An 18,135-nucleotide genomic window follows, 5' to 3' on the forward strand; every position below is an offset into this window, starting at 1 on the left:
CATCATGTATAGACTCAGTTTGCTCTGATGTTTAGTTTAAAGGTAAGAGTTCCTCATGCTCCCAGAGTGCCATCTGTTCACTGAGATGATCACTGTACCATTGAAATGAATGGCATGCTATACTACCATCACTGCACAATTCTTTTCACCCCAATATATATGGATCCAATTATTACTTTAGCATTTGCAGTGCTGTGGCTAAGACATCATAGCTTCATATAGGTTTATAGGTGTTTACTAGGCGAATGACCACAAGGGCCTTTTTAAACCTAGCCATGCATCCCAAATCTCTGACAAATTCTAATACCCTTGATAAGTGTAAGCACAGGCCAGGGAGATGAACCATTTACAGGTGACATGTGCCAATTAGAGGCATAGGTGCCAAACCAGGGATGAATTTCCAGTTTTCCATCGAATTGTCCAAGTTGCACTTAAATTGGGTTAGGGAGGAACCCTGCTTCACATGGATGGGGAGTCTGTTACATAGACTGGGTAGTCTCTGGGATACATACCCATATCTCCAGCAAGTCTTATTTATATCACAGGCAAGGTTTAAGTCTTTAGAATGGGTAATTATAGTGCTGTTTGTTTTGTGGATATGCAGGAGGTCCATTACAGTGGGGTCTAACAATGCCCTGTATGCCAGGCATAGACCTTCCCTCAAAAGCCTGTATGACACAGAATAGAGGGATAGAGCCTTGAAGCAGTCTGCATAGGACATTTTACTTATGCCCTGTATTCTTTTAGTGAGGAACCTCTGTGGACATTACAATTCTTGGATATGCCTGGTTAGGTACATACCAAAGGGGGCATTGTACTCAATGATAGGTCTAATGAATGCTGAATACAATGGAACAATGACTTCCTTGGACTTAGATGCTATACCTTTGTTTATAAGTTGTGCAGAATAGAATGATTTCCTCACCACTGTAGACATGTGATGCTCAAAGGCTAGATTATTATCTATGTATGTCCCTAATCCCTGACTACTGGGTCAGCTCTAAGGGGTGTGTTGTCAATATGATATTTACCAAGGATGGATGAATTTTCTTACCATTTAGTTTTAGTCCATGGCTCTGACACCAGTTGTTTATTTGTGTCAGCCCCTCCTGGAGAACATTTGTGCCAGTGTGAGATTCAATGACAGCTCCTAATTTTCAATAGTTTGCAAATTTAGTCAGCCAGAGACCACTGACATTGGCCTTGACTTCTGAGAAGTAAATGCCAAAAAGGAGCGGTGCAAGGACTGATCCTTGAGGGGCTCCACTTGTGACTGTCCTCTTTGTAGAGCCAGACTCCCCAGTTCTAACTTACTGTGCCCTATCTGTGAGTCAGTTGGCTATCCACTGGGTGACATATGGGTTTGTACCTAAACTCTTGAGTTTGTCAGCAATGCCAGAGTGGGGTATTGTGTCAAATGCCTTGGCCAGGTCAAGGTAGGCAGTGTGAACAATTTTGCCCTCATCCATTGCTTTGGTGACCTTCTCAAAGAAGTCCACTAGGTTGAGTAGGCATGGTCTGCCCTTGACGAAACCAATCAGTGTTGGGTCCAGTGTCTTACTATATCTCTGTTGATCATCTCCATGATAATTCTTTCTATGGCTTTACATATAAGACTAGTGAGACCTATGGGTCTGTAGTTTCCAGGGTATGTAGATAGCCCACCTTTGTGAGAGGGTTGACTGTTGCCTTTCCCCATTCATGAGGCACAAAGCCTATTTGGAGGCTGCAGTTAAACAGTAATTCCAGAGGTCCTGATAGGTCACGTTTCATGCTATTTTGAAGGCATCCTGGGATATTGTCTGGGCCAATTAATGCAGTGTTCTTGGTGTCAGAGAGAACATTAAGGACCTATTCCCTAGTGATAGTAGTGGAAGTTATATTTGATGATATTTCCTGAGGCAAGGTTGAGGGTGAGAGAGGGTAAAGTTAGAGCTGAATCTATCAGGCAGGAGGTTTGCTATATCTTCTGGCTCAGTATAGGTGGCTTCATTTACAATGAGCTCTGAACAGAATTGTGTACTGCCTTTGAGGTTGCGTACATTACTTCCTTTGACTGATACTTCTGAGCCAAGGAAGCAGATTGAAAGCCATTCTGATGAATGAATAATTCTATCTCTACAGATTAATGTAAGGATGTGCATGCAGTTAAATTAAATGACCATCAGTATAATGCACTGCAAGGTTATTTCTGGGCTGTTTTCTATTGCCCTGTTCTTTAGCTATTACACACTTGTTCAAACTGTGTATTTTGTGCATTCACTTGGTGATATCTGCATGATTAATAAGTATTCTAACTGTGAAGAGTTGTGAATGTATTATATTCAGGTTTTTGAAATGCCATGTATTTCCCCGGCTAGATCTTGATACAAATGGAATGACACATCAGCAAGTCAAAGCAGAAAGCTATTAATTTTTCCCCACTTAGCAGTTTTTTTCATTTCGTTTGCATTCAGTATTGAAATATGTCTGTTTGAAACTTATGCAACATTTGTTCAGAAATGTTTAATTTTTCTGTTAAATTTCAGGCATAAAAAGATCCAAGGGAAAGAACATAGAACTGAAGTGGTATAAACATAGAAGTCTCTTTTGCTGCTTTAAAGATGAACCTAACAGGAATTAGTTAACCACAGTGAAGTTATCAGGCACACATGCAGCAAGGAGGATGGCTATCAGCAGACATTACTTGATACAGATCTTGGCATTTTGGTTAAACTATGTTAGAAAGTTGATGTCATAGAATCTTACAGTGTTACAGTTTGTAATATTAACTGCAGGCCTTGTCAACAGGGTATGTCATAAACTTCAGGGGAGAAATTCAGAGCCTTGACTGTAAGACGTGAAGGCACAGACAGCAGAGTTATAAAAAAAGGTTAACTTTCTGAGCTCTCTATGGAAATCATGGTAACAAGGCTTTTTTCTTTTGCTAATCAGCTCTACAGTTCACATTCTCATTTCACACATAGATGAGCAAAGTATCCCATATCTGGAAGCAGTTTCATACTCCTTTATATAAGTACTGGAATTTTCATTGGTGTCAACACCTTCCCCTCTACTGCTTAACTGAGCTAAACTAAACGAGCCATTGTCTGAGAAGTGAGCAGCCAGTGTGACAAAACTAACAGTACTGTACATGAACAGAAAGAAAATGTGTGTGAGAATGTAGCTGATATTTAAATAAAGCAAAGGTTCAAAGTGTACAGTTTGCACAGCTTAGCAGTCTTCATATTTTGTGGTATCTAAATCTATATTTCAAAACCATTATGCTGTACTGATATACATTTTCCCATTTTTGTATGATGATTTACCAGAATGTATGTGAATACATGTCCAGACTATTTTTCTATATCAGAATATTTTTTAAAAACTTATTGAAATGAATAAGATGCTTGAGTAGATGAATGGTCTCAATGTAAAAGCAGTTTAATGGCTAGACTTCATTAAATGCCAGATGAAAAGTATGTTTTTCTTAATGAAAAAGTAAAAATGGGTAATGACAGTTTCTTGCAAATGTCCTAGACCTGAGTCTTAAGAGCAGTCTCTATATGAAAGTATTATTTGGAATACATGCAGCGACCACCTAGAATACAAGTTATCAGGAAAACTGCCTTCCAAAAATAGTTGCTCTCTAGAATCAGAAGTACTATGGAAGTAGACTACTAGTGTTTCTTTCAAGCATGTAGATATGAAAGGTAATCCAGTGTCATGAGCTATCAGGGATGATCGCACCTTGATGTCAGAGGGCACGACTAGTTAGTACAACACAACTAGCATTCCTAAGTATGAACAGAATGAAAGTGCCATATCTTTTATATCCACCTAAGCCAGCAACAACTCAGACAAAGGGGGTGTTGTTTTAGCATCTCGTCTGAAGTACAGTGCATGGATTGGTGCAGCACCTCCTGTACGCTGAGCTACAGTATCAGAAAACTAATCAAACTACCTGGTGTGAAACTAGATGCCACTGCTTTCTGCCCCAAAATGGCGGGTACTACATATTGAGATAATGAGACTGCCACGTCACACTTACATCACATCTTGCATCACAGAGAAGCCCCTTTATTTTGAAAACTATTTTATCCAGCTAGACATGTGTTAGTTCTAAATCTTGCATTCAACATTCAAGCAAAATATGTCTATGTGAGTCAGGAAGCTACTTGAAAAACTGATTAGAATGCATTACATCCATCTTTCTTTTGAGTGACAGCACCCATTACTGATAATTCCCTAACCAGTATCTTTAACTTCTCCTGAACTGCTGAAATTGTATCATAACAATTCAAAAATGGTACCCGAGAAGGGTGGTAGGATGCACACTGTGGGACAGATGAAGAAATTAGGACATAAGAGCAGAAGACAAAGTAGCTCCAATTGCAGAAGAGATCAAAGATAACAGATTATGAATGTTCAAGCAGAAAAGCAGGAGACAATCTGGTGAACAAGATTTGGGGCAGGCAGGAAGAAGGTAAGAGGAGAAGAGGACATCTAGCAAAGAGGTGGATGGATTGTGTGAAAGATCTGCAACAGTCAGGCATGAGTGACAAAGATGTCAGGAGTGAAGCATTGAATTGAGGGAGATGGTGACAGTTAACACAATACCACAAACCCAAGTAGAAAATGGGAAAAGGGGGCTGATGATGATGATGATGATGAATTGAAAAATGCACTAATAGCTTCAGTACCAGAAAATAACCAAAAATAACCTTCCCCACCAACTCAAATGATTGCCATCCTGCTTGTATCTTTTGCGCCTTATAAAGATATTTGAAAAAAAAGTTTCTTGTACCCAAAATTGCAGCACACACAAAAAATATCTTTCTCTTTGACCCCAACACGGATTTTTAAACAAAAAAAAACCCTATAAAATTGTTTGTGTACTACTGATATAATCTATACTAGTATGGAGAAAGGACATTTCAAGGGATGCCATTTCATTAACATAAGAAAGCCTTGGAGAATGTTCCTCATCACTGTTCATAAAAACCCTTTTATTCATAGATATAACAAACAGTCCAATATATGCATGCTATATATGGGGTCAACCAACTTTGCAGGTGTAAGAGGCACTAAGGTGAATACTGGTCTGGCCAAGTCAGTGCATGATGTGGTCCATTGTCATTGGAGAACAGGGTGCACTTCCCCTGATACACATAGGTATACATACACACAGACCTTTATAAGCATACACATTAGCACATTATCACTCTCCCAGCAGCATAGCTAGATCAGGGTGAGAGGGGCAATTGCCCCAGGTACAAACTGTCTCTTTAATATAATGCCAGCTTTTAAAAGCTGGTATTGCATTTGTAGTCAAACCTGAGTGATGTAGTACTCCAAATGTTGTCTAAACAGTGGCAAATGCTTGCTGTATTATAGCATGTAGTTTGCTACAATGTAGCAAGTATTTGCTATAGTATAGCAAGCAGTTTGCTAAAGTTTTTTTTTTGCTGTTCATTGGAAGAGCTGGGGACTGTGGATCTCACTGCCCTTGCCCCACTGGCAAAGGGTGATGGTTCAGCCAGCTATGCTTCTGCCCCCTCCCATACCTTAATGGAATCATGGAGAATGGAATGCACTGTCCCCCATACACATAGGCACACACACCTATAAGCATACAAATTAACTCATCATCATTCTCCAAAATATATCTGCACATATACACACACACACACACACACACACACACACACACACACACACACACACACACACACACACACACACACACACACACACACACACACACACACACACACACACACAAACATGCACAGTAACCCCGTGCTCCAAATACACATCATCACTAACCTTTCTCATGCCTTTTCTTAGGCATTGTACTTTCTTGGATTCTTCCCTTCTATACTCTGTTTTACATAATCATTTTTTTCCATCCAGTATACGATTTTACTCTTCCAGTTCAAGTATTTTTCCATTAATGCCTTCTCACTAATTACTTCACTGTCTCATTATATTATTTTAGCTCCACACTCATCATTCTTTCTTACACATTCCTCACTCTTTCACCTTCTCTCCTACTACCTTTTTGCCCACCCACTACATTTTCTTATTACACTCCCTAAATTATTCTACCCTTTCCCAACTATACAAACCTACTGCGAACTCTTATGACCCTCTTCTATTTATTTCTTTCTTTTCTACATTGCATTTTTGCATTTCATTTTACTTCCATAGTCACACACTAACTCCTTCTAATATTCAGAATCACTTTATAGTCACACACCACAAAATTGTAAAGAACTTAAAATTAGACTATTTTTATGTTGTAATTATTCAGATATACTTTAATATATGAACAGACTTTATTGTAAAAATCTTATAACCTCAAGAATCAAAACTTTAGGTGTTTTTAATTCAGCTTTAGCTCTTTTATCTGTAGACTTACCAAAACCTAAAATTACTGAATTTATTACTTCTGTTTTGTAATGTAGTTCAGTATGTTTTAAATTTGTGTTAAAAAATATGTTTCCCTTTTGTATTGTCAGTCTTATATTTATTCTTAAAATGGAGTTTTTCTGCAGAAGCCTTTGCTGAAAAGGGGTTAGTTTTTGCCCAGCTGGACTTTTCCGGTAAACAAAATATAAATAAATAAATAAATAAATACATCCATTTGGAGGAAGCTGTAAATCAGCTCTTCAGTGTTATAACTTATCTCTTGTTGGGTGTGGACTTTTAACGATAGCTTCCTGATCTGAGGTCTAATTTGTTAAAACTCAATACATATTTCCCATATAAAATAGCTGTCCACAATATGTGACAAATGTCTCTTCTTGAAACATTTTGTTTTACTTTCTAATTGAATCCAGCCTGTTCTTGGAATTTCGTTTGGATGAGACTTGGGACTCTATGATGCCTGCCTCTTGAAATGTTTTGAGTTCTTTTTCCACTTTAAATTTTATATGAAATAGCCCTCATTTTAGTGGATGACTTTTAGGTTTCACTGTAGTGTCCGAGTGTAAATTTGTTTGGAAAAAGTTGTAGTACACAATCTTTAGAGAGAGAGAGAGAGAGAGATGTATATTTGCATTCTAGCCTTATAAAAAGTCATGTGATGATATTAACAAATGGTTAAGTGGAGGTACTCCTATTTTAACAGTGTTGGCTAATTTCTGTTTCTATATCATAGAAAGAAAGATCCTGAAGTATGACTGACCAGACAGGGCGAGTGACTGACCAGATAGGATGAGAGAGAAATATTGATTCACCTGTTCTTGTCTCTTGGGTGAGGGATGCAATCTAGTCTACTGTAGTGCTGACACACACATGGTGTAGGAGAAATACTGCATATCGGTTACAGATAGCTCAGCTTTACAAAACTATAAAATGTGGTAACCTCTTGGGATGCATGAATGGAGACTGGGAACATTGTAGTGAGGTGCATAAGTGGCCCTCTTGCAGTGCCAATCAGTGCACATCAGCTTATAGTCGATCAAAAGTTATGACACCAGTAAGAAAACCATACTGCCTGCCTGTTTGTTGATATCATATGATTAGTTCTTACACTAAGGTGAAAAAAATGGGCAAAAATATTGCAGGATGCCTGGTGTCTAGCATTTGGCACAGACAAAACAAACACATAAATAACTGAATAAATAAATAAATAAATAAACGAACTCCAATTTTTTTAACATTATTTCTATAGTTGCTCTCAGATTATACTTTGAAAAAAAAAACAGAAAAATGAATTCCTGTAAAAACTATTCAATAGCAAACGTTGACTTTTAAACACTTTGGGCAGAATTCATAAAAGTATTGCAAGTGTACACAGCAGTACACATCTTGTATTCAGGGTGTTCTCTGACGTGGTGCTACATGGTTGTCCAATATGAGGACAAACAGAACAGTGAATACCCTACCCCCATGATGAATACTAATGAGGGGATACACTAGATACAAGGGAGAAATGTCCAGAGTTCTGTACCAGCACCAAGGTTACTAAGGAGATGGTGATTGGGGGGGATAAACTAGACACCAGGGAATGCTAAGTACTGTGATATCATCAACATTACAATAGAGATTTGGGGCAGGGGGATCCAACAGATACAGTCTAAAGTGCTGTAATGGCACCAAGAGTAGTATGGGGATCTGGAGGTATGAGGAACCATGGACACCAGATATAGGTGCCATAACAGCACACACTTGATAATGGTGAGGGGGATGGGAGAAACTACTTCACCACCATGTTTGACTCTTCAAAGTGCCAGTGTCATAATGGTACTGACATTATAACCGGATTTCGGTGGGGGATATATTAGATACCAGCACCTAAGACATACATGCCATAATGGCACTAAAATATTACATGAGTCAGGGAACCATGGGAGGGTAGGTACATGTACAGGCACTTTTCTAGGAGCAACAGGTTACTACCATGAAGTGCAGATCAACCATGAATTGCAATTCTGGAAGCATGCAAATTAGCCAATAATGAGGTCATACGTAGCATGTTCCTGAATTGTAAATGGAAGCATCAGTCTGGAAGGATCTTTCTAGCATGAGTTTCATGGCTTGCACTAGGAACATTAGTGAATTCCCAGGTTTGTTACATTAAATTTCATTATAAGTACAACATTGATTTTTATCATTAATAATGTTTATGTCTAGAATCCCAAAGTGTAAATCAAAATTCAGTTCAAAAATTGGAGTTGATTTATTTATTTGTTTATTTTTTTTTTTTTATTTGTTTGTTTTGTCTAGTTTATCTCCCCAACCACCATCTCCTTGGTGCTGGTACAGCACTTTGGACATTTCTCCCTTGTATCTAGTGTATCCCCTCATTAGTATTCATCATGGGGGAAAGCTTTCTACATGGCCCACCTCATTAGCAAGGGTATCTCATCCAGCGACAAGGTGGTCACAACATCTCTCTATTCTTCCCTTATAAAACCCATTATTGAGTACAATGCCCCTTTGGCATGTACCTTACAAAGCACATGCAGCAGCTAGATAGACCAAAGAGGTTCCTCACCTGGAGAATTCATGGCCTCAAATATCTACCCTACAGAGATGGTCTAAAAGCCCTGTCCCTCTACTTAGTCTCCTACAGACTTCTCAGAAGTGACCTCTGTCTGGCATATGAAGCAAGCTCAGACCCTGCCCTGATGGGACTGCTGCATATCCACAAGTCAAGCTCCACTCGAGTAACCCACAGGCGCAACCTCAATATGGTTTGTGACATCAATAGGAATTGGTGGCGGGACAGATTTGTGACCCAGAGACTCCCCCTTTTGTGGAATAGACTCCCTCTCCACGTAAAGCAGAGTACCTCATTAACCCTTTTTAAGCACAACCTGGATAACTGGATCGGAAACAGAAAATACACCCCTGGGATTCCACCTGTGTCCCTGCTGGATAGTGGCATAAGGTGCTGAGTTGTTGGAACATGGGCTAAATTCTTGGTTAGGCTTGTAAAGGCCTCAGGGCCAAAAGCCTAGTAACTTCCTATGATCCTATGAAAAACTTCAAAAAGAGAAAACTAAAAAAAAAAAAAGAGATATTTAAAAAAGAAAACACATAACATAGGCTGTTGAAGCATTTATGGAAATCTGTTTAAAAGAACTTATAATGTCTATTAAGAATTACATTTTTCTTTCATTTAATATGTAAGATTATAAGAATGTGATATACAATTCCAGTTGAGAGTAATTACATATTAGTGAATGACTTCCCTTTGCCTTTATGGAAAATTTTGTGCCCATCCAAAAAAGAAATTCCATAAGACCTAAAACTATTTAAGGGAAATAACATAGTAAAAAGGCTGACCTTGACTGTCAGTATAAGACGAAGAGGAATATCTATAATGAGTAGCCATTATTTTTTGTTTTTGCTGTTGTTAACAGAAGCTTTCACTTTGCTACAAATTTCTTGACATAGAAATGTAGATGCCATTCAAAACAGAGCACACATGTTTTCTTTGAAATGGCTTTTTTGCTAACAAGCATCAGCAACATTATTTCTTGCTTTTTCAAGGGTACCTCAAGCATTTGTTCTATAAATATCAGTGACACATTAATTCTGTTTTTAGGTTATAGAAAATTTTCAAGGCATACTCTAGCTCCAGTTTAATGTGTTCAAAACCCTGAAGACCGAATTATTCAACTAATTCTCCTCATCTGTAACAAATGTCAACAGGCATAGGAACTGACATATTGTAGCCTACATGGGGTATAAAATAAAATAAAAACATTCTAGACTTTCCCAGTCTTATTCATATACCTTGGTTAGCCTAAACCTGTAACTATTCATTCTAATTTTTCAGAGTACAAATATTCTGTTTCCTTTTGTCATTTGTTTACTTACCCAACTGACCAAAAATGCCTTTGACCATATTCCCATTGAGCTTTAATAATGAAGGCTATCCATATTGGGCTGTTATCCTGAAAAATGCTACACATTTTATAATTTTCAATTTTCTTAATAGCTCATGATACAACTAAAATAGAGAGTCTTAGTGTGAAGCCTGAAAGCTCTCTTCCCAGTATTTGTATCCACCAAGAGTCAGTAGCACTGCCCAATATTTTATCCATGTGCCCCTGATGTACGTGCGCCTGTTCAGCATTAATAATTATTTAATTTCCTTGTTATGTTTTTCTTCAAAAATATATACTTGTGTAAGTTAAGCTGCCCATTTGTTAAGTATGTTTTTGGATCCTTTTATACCATGAACCAACCAGCTAGCAAAAACATAACAGGTATTACTTATAGAGTAATAACACAATGAAGTAAATGGCAAAATGCAAGATCAAAATGCAAAAGGTTGATTGCAAAAAAAATAAATAAATAAATTATATATATATATATATATATATATATATATATATATACACACACACACACACACACACACACACACACACACACACACACACACACACATATATGTGTGTGTGGATATATAAATATAAATACAAGAAGAAAAAAAGGTAAAATGTGAAATACAAATAACACAAAGCAAAATATATGCATCACAATTTAGCTAATGTATTATATACATTTATAGGAGCTTTAACCATGGATTTGTTGGATTTGTTTGGATGTCAATTGATCAACAAATGACATTGTCAAAACCAACATGGTCAAGACCACATGATTGGCAATGCAGTTCAGTGATCAATGGAAACAACACAAAACCAATGTTTTTGTGGACAGAAGCTACCCTGCACCTCCTACATTCCCTGGAAATTATATATACTGATTCCAAGAACACACTACAGTGGGGAAAAAGGTACAGTCCCCATTCCCCACTGTACCGTGATCTCAGTCAAAATGGTCAATGAAATGCATTGCTGATCATATGGTCTCAACCATGTGGGTTTCGACAGTGTTATTTATTGACCAAGTGAAATAGACCCATAAATACTTGCAGCAACATTTCATATTTATGCATTTTCATATTATTATAGCTTCTTGACCAGTGGAATGTCATAGACAATGGCGCAGTGATATAGGACAAAACTTACTGGAGAATTCATGGGAAATTAAAGTTTCCCACTTTGATTACAAAAAATAATGGTGGAAAAATTGACAATAGACAACGAAATATAAAAGACCTATGAATAGAATAATCATCAACACTAAATTAGACTTGGATGACTGTATTGTAACCTGTGTGAAGTTCAGGAAGCTCCGGTATATTAAAGTATTTATTTGTATTAAGTGCCATCCAGTAAGAAAGTAATAACACCTTACACCTTGTTAAAGAAAAATAATGGGCCATCCAAGGGTCATATGTGCACCAGTGCTGTAAGCATAAAACCTCCACATCCCTTAAAGGTCCATTATATGCATGTAACATTCAAGATCAAAGGCGTTACTATACTTAGAAATGGACTACTCTTTCTTTTTTTTTTGAATTCTACACATTTACATAAAAGTTTTGTGTAGTATTTCCTGTATAAAATAATTCCTCAACCTGAATGATTTTTAGCTAATGGAGGCAAAACTCATTGTATTGTGGTATTTTATTTTATATGGATAGATAGATAAATAGATAGATATGGACATGCAGATATATATTTACTTTATGATAGTTTACTTAATGATATTTTTTAATTAATTTATTTGAAAGTTGTTAATAGTGGGACATTTGTATGCCATTGGAGGAATCTAAGTAGAGAGATGGGACATATTTCTTAATATATGGGCATATATTTCCTACCTAGTACTGATTAGCTGAATTTTCTCCTTGGCTTTATATGGGTTATTTCTCTACATGGAGTTAGCACTGACCTATCTATCTATCTATCTATCTATCTATCTATCTATCTATCTATCTATCTAGATCTGTCAAGATAGATGGATAGATATTATTTTTGTATAGGACTTGCCATTTCATAGACTTTATGTTCAACTTTTCTATCCTCTTGAACTGTCTACTGCAGCTCTACTACCTAACTAGAACATTATAGGAGTGATTTTAATAACATTTTGAATTTAAGACACTATTTTGCAACATTTCATAAATGTTTTTACCTATTGTAGTATATTCTTATATTTCTCTAGTTTATCAATGTTGCTAATATGGAAAGTATTTAAATAAAACCATTGTGAGCTTACAAAGACCTGGTATAAGACATATGTATAGTTATTTTTAATAAATGTTGCAAATATTAACATTATTGAAAACCATACTGGCTCATTATTAGTACAATATGACTTTAATGACAATTGTTATTCCCATCTTAACAGTGATTAAAAAATGGAGTAATACAAATACATAGTTCAACAAATCAAAACATGTATGAAATGAAAGCAGTGTTTTGATTTAGTACTTGTAGGTTAATACTAAGCTAACTGCCCTGAAGGGACATTTTAAACCTAGTCAACAATCCAAGGTCAAAGTCAAACTCTATACCTTGTGTTTATGAAGTGAAGACCTTAACTATTACGAAAACCACTGTTTCTCGAGAGGAAAAAAAGCAGTTTCTTTGTGGTGGGAGATGGACTCAGCGTCAGAATGTCACTCTCATTTATACCTGCTTGCATATGTACATTAATGCATGCCATGGTAGTCCTATGACAGGGACTTGTCATTTTCTAATCCCATCTTCTAAAAAAATAGCAGTACAAAGTCGGGTAAATAAAATAAAAGCCACACATTTTAAAGGAAATAATATGGATGAAGTTCAAATTATAAAATAAATAAAAATATTTTTGACTGCATATTGTCACAAGATAGGATCCACTAGGTAAACAGTTTCAAAATTAAGACAGTGCAGGCAGAATCACAAAGTTCTTTACAAAGTTGATGACAAATAAAATGACTGACTAAACTAAACAGCCAGAGCCAGCAAGAGAGTTACAGGCTGATAAACACTGACTAATTATGAGAGAACTGATAGGCTATATTGCCATATTGCCAGTAAGATGCACTTAAAATCTTTAAAAATTGTCTTAGACATCACAATCAATACAGGAAATAAAATCAGTAGATGACAAATGAAAAGACATAGGGTCAGACAACATCCACTTCATTGAACTGACTGGACTTTCTGTGATTTCGTTAAACTAAAGTATACAGAGAAGACATGATATAGTGAAATGTTGTTGAGAACTGTTCAAACTGTAAATAATTTCACATTTAAAAAATATAGCTATAAATAAAAAACTTGAACTTGGCATGAAGACCGCAGATCATTAGAAGGAAGACATCCAAAGTATGCCCTATGGTTCAATTGTTAAATATGAAAGTCAGGATTCAAAAAACAGAGACAGAGACAAACAGCCTCTTCTCTCTATATCCAATGCCTGACATTATTGACTGAATAATCCTCAATGATTTATGGCAAAGAATTGCTTTCCAATAAAACTCTTAACAAATTTTCAAAACTTCAAGCAGTTCAGAGACAAAACCTCATACCAAATTAAGACAAATAAAAAAAATATCATATTAACCTACAAAATAAAATCAGCCAGAATCCGAAAACATTCTAGTTTCCATAAATCAGCTACTCAGTACTCGCTATTCCACTCAACAGCCTCCTACAACTAACCACAAAAGCAATGTTTACAATATTGTTAATGCTTGTAATTGCTTCACCTTCGTGATTAAACCACACCAACTGTGGGTAAATCTTCAATATACCGCACCCACTTTGTCAGTTATTGCTATAATAAACAGCCCTAAGCTATGTCACAAAAAATTTGCATGGTTTGATACCAACCTCACCACTAGGACCCATCACTGCATTGCCATTTGGGAACTACAGTAGCTAGAACTCCCACACTATCTAACATATTCTCAAATCCCCAATATTCATTATATCATATATAATCCAAACAACTGTCCATCCATCACCAGCCTCATACAAGTATACAGATCTTTCAGGCCATGACCCTCCTCTGGAAAATGCTTACTACATGCATCTAAGCCCAGCAATTTTGCAGGGAACTCCCTGCTGTCTCACTCCCTAGCTAAAATCTGGAATTCCATTCCCTAGAAGTGTGACAAGAACTCCTTAAAATCATTTAAAACACAGCTAAAGTCCTTTCGACTCCACTCCTAGCTCTGTACATGTACAATACCTGGATAAGTTCAAACTTCCTTCTCACTTCTCCATACTACAAAACTCTGTGGCATTTTCATTATTCTAGTCTCATGCTATTCACTATCCACCTTATACCCAACTCACCCTCTCACCTCCTCTATTATTATACCTTCTATTCCCCCACATTCCTCCTACGTCCTTCATACTTCATAATCTTGAACCTTCTATGATCCCTACAGGGTACCTTAAATTGCAATATTGTCCAGTTCGCTGATGAAACAGCTGTTATGTATTAACATTAACTAATATGATAGTTTATAATCTGTCTGTTAGATTATACTTTGTTTCACTGCATGCTTATTTGCTATCCTTTGTCTGCATTTTTTTAGTTTGCAACTGCATTCTTTTATGTGTTTTTAGCTTGCAGCTGTACCTTCCACACACATATCTGTATACTGGAGCAATTCTCCTTGATCCTCCACTGAAAATGGATCCTGTGCCTATTTGAATTTTCCCGTTAACCAAAATAAATAAATAAATAAATAAATAAATAAATAAATTTCTAAAAATTCAAAAAAATATTACAAATGAAAGGGCGAAAGTATGAGGCAAAATCTTGGGTGCTCTGCGAAATTCTTGATAATTGAGAGTTATATTGCAATGGCTCACTCATTCTGGTCTCGGTGGGTCAGGCTAGGTTAATTAATACCTTCAGATGCTCCCTTTCTTGCTGTGTCACCATGTATTCCCATCAGTCAGCTGATCATTTGTGTTATACCGATGTGGCCTGAATACAGTACTTTGTACTGGTTTTCAGTGAACCTTAGCTGCCACCTTTCTGCCAATTTGGTCTGCTTTCCAAATCCTTTGACAGACTCTGGTCCTCATCGTCCAGTGCTGCCCATGTCTTGGTATTATCATTGAGGATGTTGTTCCTGTTCCCTCATAACTGGACAAATCTTAAACTAAGACTATAATTACAGACCTAGGCACCAGAGGTGGTAAAAATCCAGACTTAAGTCAAAGTGCTGTCAATATAGTTAGTTAAAAAATGTCATTGTGAGTATGGCACCCAAGGGTCCATCTAACTGGCTGAGCGAAGTTACTCTTCTTCTGTGCATTTATTTCATTCAGCTGATCATTGAATATAGTTATGCAATATATAGTTTCATCATAAGCCACATAGTATAAATGCAACAATTTAAGAGATTTATAATATGAAAAATCCAAGAACTAGATGACATTAGCTGCCTTTAAAAGCCACTGGAGTTGTTTGTATGGTTGTTTTAGATTTTACAGATGTAATTCCTATCTTGTAATTAAAGGAATGTCAGTTCTAGTCCTGTTTGAAAACCAAGGTGTAAGACATGCACAGCAGTAAAACTAGTATTAGAATATCAAAAACTTGTCAAGAATAAACATTAAGAATAGGTATAAAGAGTTAAATGTGAGGTAAGGATTAACGTAATGGTTAAGGTGTCTACCTGGTAGTCACAGGGTACAGGGGTTGATTCGTACCTTTGGGTTTTGAAATACGGCTAGGCTTTAAATGGCCTGCAAAGGCAGATAGCTTAGTACTAACCTATTAACACATAGTCTTCCAAAGTTATATAATAAGCTTACATTAAGTAAAATTAAGAAAAATAAACTTTAGAAAAACTTTAAAAAAGTAAGTTGGATAAACATTAGTAATACGGAAAACTTATATTACACAAGGACATGCCCCTCCATACTTCTCAATTAAGCTTCTACTATTCTTCCTCCATTTTCCCAACTAGGAACTCGAAATTTGCTACCTGTCATCTTTCACCTCTCACTGGGTTGTGTTGCACCTAAATAACTGAGTTTTTCCAACTCAATGTGGTTCTGCTTCACCAAAGTAACTGTGTTTTTCCAAATCTTCTATAGCTTTTTGTAGTATCAGCATTAAACCTTATTGATATTTGCATTTATGGTTGCATATTCCTGAGTTATTGCAGTTACTATGCATTACAGTGCTTCAGTGTTGTCTGTGCTTGATTTATTTATTACTGTTGCCAATGCTATTTTAGTATTCTTGTACCTAGCCAATTCTTACCCTTATTGCTTTCTCTGAGTTTTCTCCAGTATCTACGTCAAACATTGCCAGTGTGTCTATAATGATCCATCCGCAATGTATTGCAATTAATTGAACATTAATATACTTACAATTCTCTTATATGTGAGCATTATCTGTCCCTAAATATTTACTGTTTGTAAGGGGTATCATAGCATTATTTTAACTCTCTTGTCCTTACCTTTCTTGTTTTCACACCTGATCACTGTTAGGTGGTTATTGCTGCTTATAACTACTCCTCATCCAATAGGGCTATCCTGCTAAAACTAACCTTAATAGGGCTGTAATACTTGCTCCTAATAAGGGTTTATGCCCATTGTTTACACGTGGTTATTATAAAACCAGAGTTCCCATTCCCTTATGATTACTACTGTAGATATCATTTGTAGCTTTCATAACTCTCAGCTCTCCTTGCTTTGGCAGAATGTCCCTGACTTTATCTTACATTTCTGCACTATACCTCATAGCATTTGTGATTGTCTGATAATTAAATAAATAAGAAAAGTTGGGAGTGTGGCCTAATGGTTAAGGTGTCTGCCTCACAAACACAAGGTGCAGGGTTTGAGTCTCACAAAGGATAATTGGCTAGGCTTAAAATGGCTTGCAAGAGCAGTTAGCTTAGTACTAACCTATGCAGTCAGGTAGTAATGTCAGCTATTTGATCTCTATGCTGCTTATTCTTCAGAAAATAAAGTGTTGAAGCAAAGCATATTTTATTAATGTTCTACGTGAACTAGAATAATAAATACACATTGTCATGAATTTTTTCGTTTGTTCCCATTATTGTCTGTCCTGAAGTGTTGGACAAAGAAGTTGAGAGCTATGGTGCCTTTGCACTTTTACTCAGGAGACTGTTGTTCTCAGTAGCCAAAATTCCTTTTGAAATCGATTTTTGATTCATTTAAATTGACTTGATCTATTCTACTTAATCCAAGGACCTGTTACCATTGATGGTGATGTGCACTACTGCCTACTTTAACCCCTTGCCCTGGCTCTCTACTTTGTCTAAATCCTGTCCAATTACAGCAAACCTGTTCATCAATTACCCTCTGTATTCTCACTCAACTTACATGCTGCCACTAATTCCATCACCTGTCACTGCTTCACAGATTCTCCATCTGTCCATGTTCTTCCTGTTGACAGCTTACTAACACCTGATACTCTGAGACAGTGTAACAACTGTCTTATGCTTACTGACAGACTTTTACCCTTAGCTAACATTGATGCTGTTTGTATGAGATGCAGATATACTAATTGGAGGTCTCTCTTTCTTACTCTCTTTCTCTAGGTACTATTTTCAGTAAACTTCACTCATGCAGAACACAGCACTACACCACTAAACCCACTTTAGCTGAAGTAGTCCAGAATCAGTATGCCAGCTTCTTATTCTTACTCATCACAAACAAGGCTCATCCAGCTAATCTCGCTAGTTCCACTACACCTGCGTTTTTTCTATATCCATTTGAAATATCAGGACTAACTAGAATTAGTTCTGAAACACACACACTGAACAGCTGAAAGAATGGACTTACATAT

This window comes from Protopterus annectens, chromosome 4.part0, assembly GCF_019279795.1.
Source record: "Protopterus annectens isolate FY-2018-M chromosome 4.part0, PAN1.0, whole genome shotgun sequence".
Classification (NCBI taxonomy): domain Eukaryota; kingdom Metazoa; phylum Chordata; order Ceratodontiformes; family Protopteridae; genus Protopterus; species Protopterus annectens.